Source organism: Strix aluco, chromosome 4 (assembly GCF_031877795.1).
Source record: "Strix aluco isolate bStrAlu1 chromosome 4, bStrAlu1.hap1, whole genome shotgun sequence".
Taxonomy (NCBI): domain Eukaryota; kingdom Metazoa; phylum Chordata; class Aves; order Strigiformes; family Strigidae; genus Strix; species Strix aluco.
This window is the reverse complement of record NC_133934.1, coordinates 84,052,792-84,061,424: the sequence shown is the minus strand read 5'-3', so window position 1 is coordinate 84,061,424 and position 8,633 is coordinate 84,052,792. Positions and strand designations below refer to the sequence as shown.

The window sequence follows — 8,633 nt, the reverse complement described above, 5'->3', positions numbered from 1 at the left end:
CTGAGCCCCAGAGCCTCCAGCCGCGCCCGCTCCCTGCCTGCCCCTGGCAGAGGCCGGGCAGCTCTGGAGAGGAGCTTTCCCCGGCGGGGGGGCAGGTTCCCCTCAGGGCCCTGCCAGGCCCCTCACGGGTTCCCGCGCAGCCCTGCTGCCCCCCGCCCCTCTCCTTCAGGGCGCGGAGCCGCAGCTGCCGGCGGCGGCTGTTGGCGGCGGCGGCAGGGGCGGATCCACCCCCCCCCCGCCCCGGCGGGACATGATGGGCCGCGCTCGCCGGGGCCGCGGAACGGGCTGAGGCGCACCAGTGCCGGGCGGATGTTCCCACGGCCCGAGCCGGAGGATGCCGGAGGGAGGGGGCGGGCAGGTGAGGCGGGGGGAGCCCGACGCTGAGGGAGCCCTTGCAGCAGGGCCGGGCCAAGCTGCCCGCGGGCGGGGCCCACCGGGGAGGGGCCGGCGTGTCCCGCCAGAGGTGGCCCCGCCAGCAGCCCTGTCCCTGCTCCAGCCGGGGGACGTTTGAGCTCCCCACAGCTTATTGCCATCTGGCATTTTGGGCCAACAGAGACTGTCACAAAAGCTACCGAAAGTCTTCCCTGAGGCTACTCTGCACCGCGGCATTCAGATGGCAGTGCCCGGCTGACAGCCCAGCCTGCAGAAAGGTTCAGGTAAAACAAACAAACAAAAAATTCCTGGAGAAGGGACAGTTCTGAAGTGCTATGAGAGCAATAGGTCAATAGTGTTTCTGCTCTTTTGCTCGAGTTTATGAATTCTAGTTTCTGGTATTTTTCTGAAGATACTTGAGAGTGTTTCTTGAAGGACAGGACTGAGGAGACAGATTAGGTTGGCTACTCTGTAATATATTTTCATAGAAAACAAGGTTCTTCTGTTTTTTGCCAGCTATTTACGTAAAATTCTTTCTAAGATGTGACTGTTGCATTCCACCTACATCGTTTCCACAGTATTATGTGTAGCAGTGATTAAAACCTATTATGTTTCAGAATGTGTAGAATTTGGGAAGAGGTTGCTTCAAGGTAATGCTTTCCTCTGCTGTGTGTATTCTATTAACTGTAAAACAGTTCTGTGTAGTGCCTGGGTTATAGAAATGCCCAATAACCAATTAAATATTGTTAGTTGGGGCTCTTTTTTTTGGTGGGCATATATGTTACCCAGAGTGAAATCTGTGTTCTTAGAGTCCTATAGGGTGGGGGGGTGTTTTGGGTTTGTTTGCTTGGTTTTGTAAATTGCTGGTATGTCTAAAGGAATAAATATTCTCTGTAATATAAATGAGGTGATACCTGAGTACTTTTAGTCTGTTAGAGGGTAGCACTGATTTTATGGAGATGTGCTTTATAAATATAAATACATAGGCTGTGTGTTTTCATCTGTACATCTTTTATTTTAATCTTGTCTGTAGAGTTAATGGTAGGGTAATGTGTTTTAGAAAACACTTGTGAGAGAGCATGTGTTTGATAAACTTCTAAAATTCAACAGTCTAAATGCTTGGCTAAAAGAAGTTGTTTATGTACTTGCTATAGATTTTTGCTGTCCTTGTTTCTTACCCCTTTTCAGCTGCTGCCCCTGTACTCCACAGGGGATATTTGCTTGTAAATGACTGTCCCTTTTCCGTAGAAGGTCCCAATCTCGTCCTATTTTTCCCCCCTTAGCAACTCTTATTGTCTATTCAAAGCAGGCTAACGAGCTTTCTGCTCAGCGCACAATTCCTGTGAGTTGCTTAGGCTAATCTTTTAAATTTAAGTCTTTGCTGTGTCAATTTTTGGCTCGATAAGTCAGTTCAAGTGTGTGATCATGTAGCTCTGTGATCAGAAATATTGACCCAAGGGAAGAAGAAAGAACATGTTGTGAGGAGAGAGGAGGACGAGATGGTTGTTTTCAATATCCCCAAAGTAAATCCTGTACCTTATACAGATCAGATCCTTCTTGCTTACTTAAACTGTATTTTCATAGAGTAGTTCTGTGGCAATTAAACCTGTCTAACCCAGGCTGAGGTGATTTTTCTCCTTTCACTCAGAGTCTGTGCTGAATTGGTGTTGAGCTAGATCCATTTCCTGACTGTTGGAATACGTGCAGGCTCCTGAACGCTGCTGGGGGTTCAGGGGAGAAACAGAGCCACAGCCACAGCTGTGGAAGTGGAGAGGTGGGATGACAGACAGCAGTCTGGATTTAGATTGGTTTACAGTGTACCCAAGAACTTGCATCCTTTTCCAGTGTATTGGTTTAAGAAAGTTTTATAATCTCCCTCTACAGTTTCTCTGCTTTTCTTCTCCTGCAATTCTGTGCATTGTGAAATGTACACAGCTAGGTGTGTGTGTCTGCCTGTCGTAGCTGTACACAGGTGCCTGTAACTGTGTAGATGAATGGGAATTCTAGTGAAGTACTGAGAGTCTCTGTATTGGCGAGATAGCTTGGAGGTTTTCTGATGGGGAGAATACGACTATTAGCTTTATAGGATCAGCTCTTACCATAGAGGGATGCACATTAATATTACCACAGGCAAATATTTTCATGATGTCTGTGTCACAGGCTGAACTCTGTATCTTAGGGGTATGGGGAAGATTATACACTCAGATCCCGGCTTTAACACCTGTCCCATCTTTCAGCTGACCTTCTGGCACTGTTGCTTGTGTTTGTTTGGAGATAGTTCTTTTACTAAGAGGGGTGTCTCTGAGGGGCTGATATCAAAGGCCATACTACTAGGATTTATGTTGAAGTTCAACTTTTAACTTTTCTTCTTAAGTATTGAGTAGAACTGTAGTAACTGCCATTGAAATAAGGTATAAAAGATACTTCAGATCAAGATCTTGAAGTCTTTGGGGCACTGAATAGATGTGTGAAGTGGCTCTATCAGTTGACTTGCAGCAGTTAACAAAGCTGAAACAACGTATTGTGGGGTGAGATAGATGGTCAATGGCACTAATCTTGCCCCAAACAGCCTCCAGCCCCCAATCTAGTTTGAAATGATTACACTAGACTTGCCCTTTGTATAGCTCTTAGACCGTGTTAAATTACGTGTGTCTGCTGTGGGGAAGACTAATAATAGGTCTTAATTTCTGCAAATTAGTGAAAGGACTGCTACATTACTCATCTCTTTTTTTTTTTTTTTTTTTTTTTTTTTTGAGTTGCAAGCACTCACTTCAGAAAAATATTAGCAGTCTATTAGACTAACAACTCAGTAGGGGAGTGAGAAGACATGGTTTATGGAGGCTGTTGTAGTCTTTCTAAAAAACTCGTATGCTGCCTGAAGCTGCACATAGATCAATGTGTATCTTATATTCTAAAGTAAACTCTTTCTCTTCTACCCACAGAATCTTCCCCCTTCAGCAGTAACGAATGTTGGTGGCAAAATATTTACATTTGGATCTTACTGGCTTGTAGTACACACTAAAGGTAGAACTTTAATTGTCTGGTGATAGTTCTAATGATTGAAAGTGACTTCCAACAATAACAAGAAGTGGAGTCTCTTTGCAGGTGCTGACAGAGATGCTGTTTCTGTTACTCCTAGACATGTAGAAAGATCAGATTCTTTGAAAAACTAAAACGTCAGGAGGAAATAAAGAATCTAAGAGCGACTGAGCTCTCTCATTGATAATTGTGCAACTTCTACAAAAAGAATATTCATGTTAAAGACTCATATTGGTAGTGGATGTCTTACAAGCCAAAATTTAAAAAGCAGTTGTTTCTGAGTACCTTCTAAAATACTGTTTCCTGCAGCATGAGAAGTCAAGCTTTTGGTTCCTTTCCGCAGTGACTGTACATCACATAAGAATCTTTGTGGTACACTTCTCCCCTGCCCGTGGTTTGAGAATGAGTCAGCTTTAATCTTAGGTCTAGTAAGGGGCAGGAAGAGGAAGGGACAGCCTGAAAGCTAAGGCAGTTGAAGGGGATGTGGAAAGGCTTCTGTCAGCGCCTTTGCCGTGGTGTCCCTCTGGATGCACTTTCGAACCTCTAGTTCATTCTCCCCTCGTCCTGTTCCTCTCTGGCCACTCAGCCTGAGACATTGCGGAAGGGACGCACGCTGTCAGCTTGATGTCAAGTGAGTAGGGGCTGCGCTGTGAACGTGCAGACTGCTTTGTAAAATCACTCCCGAGTGATGTGACTCGCCTGTGACACTGAGCTCCTGAGAAGGGTTTCTCTTAGCTGGTCTTCCTCGTGCAGACATTTGGAAAGACTTCATGCGCACAGCGCATGAGCCTTTGCTGGGATGACTGTCCCCTGAGAACAGACTCTCAGTGGGCTGTGGCACAGTTCTGACAAGGGGTCTGCAGCACTGAAAACTGTCCCATAAGGTATCTGAGAGCCCCTCAGGCACAGTAGAAAATCAAAATAAGGAAGGGTAGTGCGCACTGTCAGATGTGGACAGAACTTTTTTGATTTCTCTGGATGTTAACCAGTAGCAAGATAGCTACAGAAATCTCTTACTTTTCTTCCTCACTGCCAAGGTAAGTGCCTTACCAGCACTGACACTGATGGCTCGTTGTGCACTGCTGGTTCATTACAGCACAGGATCAGCCTCTGAATCGCTTGGCTAAGGAACTTTTTAAAGCCAGTATTAGTACCGTATTACTGCCATACTGCTTGCAGCTTACTAACAATTTTTTTGGTTCAGAAGCAATTCAGTCTTTATACTAAGTAGTTTAGCAGTGTAAATTCTGTAGTTTATCACAGTTTAGGAAAAACATGAAAGTAGCAAAAAATATTTTCTTACACAGTCATCCGCTCCTTTACAGGCAGTTGAAGATGTGTATGTACCAGTTGTCAAGTTTGAGTTTGGTGTTGAGGTAAGCTTTTTGGGTTTTTTTTTAAGTGAGAAATACTTTTTTTTCTTCCTCTGGAATAGGAGAACTTCTCCAGGGACCTGTGACCATGCTATTTTACAAGGTTATTGGTACTTTATTTAGGAAACTGTAATTAAATGGCCTGACCCCAGCCGATCCCAGGAGAAGACGCTGCAGTAAAATCAGAGCTTATAGGAAAATAAGCTCCCAGGAAGCCTGGCAGGCATGGGAACGTCAGGGACAGCCCTTTCTAAACCTGTGCTGTGGAGCAGGGTAGCCTGATTGAACAGCACTTATCTCCCAAGGACTGTGCAGAGTGGGAGCAGAGGCAGTGTCCTTGCTGACTCCTCCCAGCGGGATGGGTATGGGGTAGTTCACTGTGTGAATCATGTCAGCAGACTAAATGCTTTGTTGCAAATCAGAAGTGAAGTGGTCATGAGACAACCTGGGAAATGGCAAGTAAAAGTACTCATGTGACTCCTGCCTGGGTTTGTCAGCTGCAGGAATCCTTGTTTCTTGAACACATCTTGTACAGTGACTGGAGACCTGCGTGCTGTAGTACCTAAGCAAGTCACTGCTTGGTGTCACTCTCATGAAGACACTTATTCCGTGACCTTCTTGTGGCCTTTGTCTGATGCAGACATTCACAGAGTAACTTTCTTGCCTCAGACTGTGCTATGAACCAGATGCTTCAGGATCAAAAGGGCTTACTGCATAGAGAAAATGCTCTCTCCTTTGCTGAAGTACAGCTGAGGTGGTTGAACTTACGTCATAATTCTACGATTAATTTTAAGCTCCATTTTAATGGAAATTCTAAGTTTAGAGTAATCTTTTTCAACTTAAAAAACCCTTCCTTTCCCTAGCTTAAAAAGAAAGGGGGGATACAATGAAGGTTTTGTAAATAAAATATGGAACTTTTAGCAATTTTCTTGAGTTTTTTGGCAAATAAATCTCTTGGGAGATGTCACATAGTTCTAAATACAAATGTTAACCACTCTTTTTTAGATTTGACTAACTGTCCCCCACTGGTGTGCTGTTCACAAACAGTGTAGCATTCTAACTCACGGTTGGCACTTTTTTTCCTCTTAAGATTGATCTGGTGTTTGCAAGATCATCTGTGCAAACTGTTTCTGATAATCTTGATCTCGGAGATGACTGGCAGCTGAGAAGCCTGGATAGGAGATGTGTATGAAGCTTAAATGGTGAGCATATTTACACATCTTTAAAAAGAAAGTGTTACTGAAGTTGGTCTAGAATGTTCATGACACAACTCCAGTTTCTGTACAAGGTGCATAAGCTGATCTCCTGTGTACTTGAGATCTGAGGAGGTGGCGAGTGGGCTTAAATTTAGATGTTTCAAGGAGCTGTGTGTTTAGATAGACCTGTATTTCATGTTTCTTGGATCAGGGTGTGTGCATTGTTCCAGTTTGCCACAGAGACTGCTTCAGGTGAATAGGCAGAGCGCTTGGTAGGGAAGACTGTGTGATAGTTCATTAAAAAAATAAAGATATTTAAAATACTCAAAGCCTAACTTGCTCGCTGTTTAACAATGACTGGTTTAATTGTTCCTGGCTGTCAAAAGAAACCTGGCTGTCGGAATCCTCTAGAAAGGCCGTATTAAGAAGGGTTGGCGATAATCTATAAACTGTGACAAAGCTGTTGAGGGCACCAGTTACCTGGAGGGGTACTGAATGTTATGTGTAATCTATAAACATACTACAAAGCGAGGAATCCAAACTTGTTTTCATAGATTTGAACGATAAACTGTAAGCTATTGATCCAGCGTAGCATAAAAAGGACCTGTACCTGTTACTAGGAACTTCTGTCCTTCACCTTTTTTCTTAGAGTTACCAATGAAATGCTACATCTAGTGCCAAGTGAAGAGAACTTCCGGCTCACGCTCCGTGCGATTAAACTGTGGGCAAAACGTGAGTAAGGTGATTGTTTGTAATCTTTAAGCTTTTCAGAGGCACCTCATGCTGAAAAGATAAGACCATTAGAAGTACTTCAGCTTTGGATAGCCATTTCAGTGACAGTTTTCAAACAAAACCTGTTTTTTAGTTTAGATTCAAGGTCTGTCCATGGGGTAGAGTGGGTGTGTTTTTTAATGGGGGTAGAGTGGGGAGAAGAGGGGAGTGCCTGCAAGACAAGGTGCTTTACTGCTTATCAGGAACCTGACTACAGATGGTAAAAAAGCCAGGCTAAGTATAAAAGCTTGATCCATGAGGAATAAGAAAGTATTGTTTGCGCATGTGGCTAGAGCAAGTGCTAGAAGAATGGCAGAATTTTTTCCTTAAGGGAAGTTGGAGTGAAGCAGTAGCTGTAGGCAAATTTCAGAGTAGCGGTATTTTGGGAAGTGGTGTGGTAATGATCCTTTTTCTCATCACTGTTAAGGACCAACAGTTTTGGCCTCCTTGCACTGTAATAACAACTGACTTTGAGGCTGAAGTGTACTGAGTATTCTATAGATTGTGAAGTTGATGCTGCAAATTTGAAGGAATATCCTTGGGTATTGAAAGACTGCAGGCTAACTCCAGTGTATCCGCTCTAGGACATGGCATTTACTCCAACCTGCTGGGATTTCTTGGTGGGGTTTCCTGGGCAACGCTGGCAGCAAGCACATGTCCGCTCTATCCAAATGCTTTGGCTTCTGCTCTTGTGAACAAGTTCTTCTTTTTCAAAATGATAAGAGCTATTGATTATTTTAATTTGCAGAAAGAAGTAACACTTCTAGAGGTAGTTCTTTATATAAGATTTACATTGACAACATTCAGTCCTACCCTGAATTACATGGCAGAGTTTTAGATGGGCAGTTACTGGCTTTTCTTGGGTAGGGAATGACCAAATCCTGTATTGCTGAAACAACCCAAAGACAGCAATCTTAATATACCACTATAGGACCGTAGGGTGTGTAACCATTGAATTCAGGAGCCTTTAAACTTTCTTCTAACCTAAACTGATGCTAAGCACAATTGTTTGAACATCCCAGGTGAACCCCTCAGACCAGTACCATGTAATGGGGATCCTCGCCCCAGGCTCTCCACAGCAGAACTCTGCACACAAGGGATCTGCATCAACGCCAGCGGTGATGGTCGAGGAGTTCAAACATGGTAAAGTCCTTCCCGTGCTTGTTAACTGGTTAAAAAGTGTGATTCTTGCTATATGAAACCACATTATCTGAGTTGGTACCTAAGCAGAATTCACAAGTGAAACGATCCTGTCAGCATAGCGCTTTTTGCCATCAAAATACTTGATCAGCAACTGTTCAGTGTTTCAAACAAGAAGACATCAGAGCAATTAAAAAGTGAAGAGGGAACATGTATCTTGAAAGGCAATGCCCGCAGAGACAGTTAATTTGGAGGAAGGAGAGACTGGAAGAGATCTCCAGGCCCATCAAAAGGTGACTGAACTCCATAGTGAGCAGTCAGGGGTTGGCTGGTTGCTTCCTCCTTTCTTTATTTCCCTTGGAAGGCTCTTGCAGAACCCAAATCTTCTAAGCATTAAGAAGTTTTCTTCCAGTTTGCAACTTAAAGTTACTCAGGGCCAGGCAGTACACATTTTTTCAGGTGCCCACACCCTTCAGTCTTAGTAAGTGTTCTCCCTAAGTGTTGTTTCCCTCTTCTGCATTTACAGCAGTCACCCCACTCTTCTCCCACTTGCTTTTCTGGCCCAAGCAAATCCCGCACTGCTGACGTCAGCACGCATGTCCATCTCCCATGTCCCAGCGATCCCCGCAGCTCTCCTCGCCAGTTCTTCCAGGGACAGTTCATCTTTCCGGTACGTGAAGGACCAGCAGGGCCACCACGTCAGACGAGCTGTGCTCTCGTCAGTGGCATTAACTCTCCTCTG

The 8,633-nt window shown here is 44.4% G+C and overlaps 1 pseudogene; it reads left to right on the top strand.

The window, feature by feature from the left end:
* The first annotated feature begins 260 nt into the window (after positions 1 to 260).
* Positions 261 to 7,950, top strand: LOC141922154 (poly(A) polymerase gamma-like; annotated as a pseudogene).
* Positions 7,951 to 8,633: the final 683 nt, after the last annotated feature.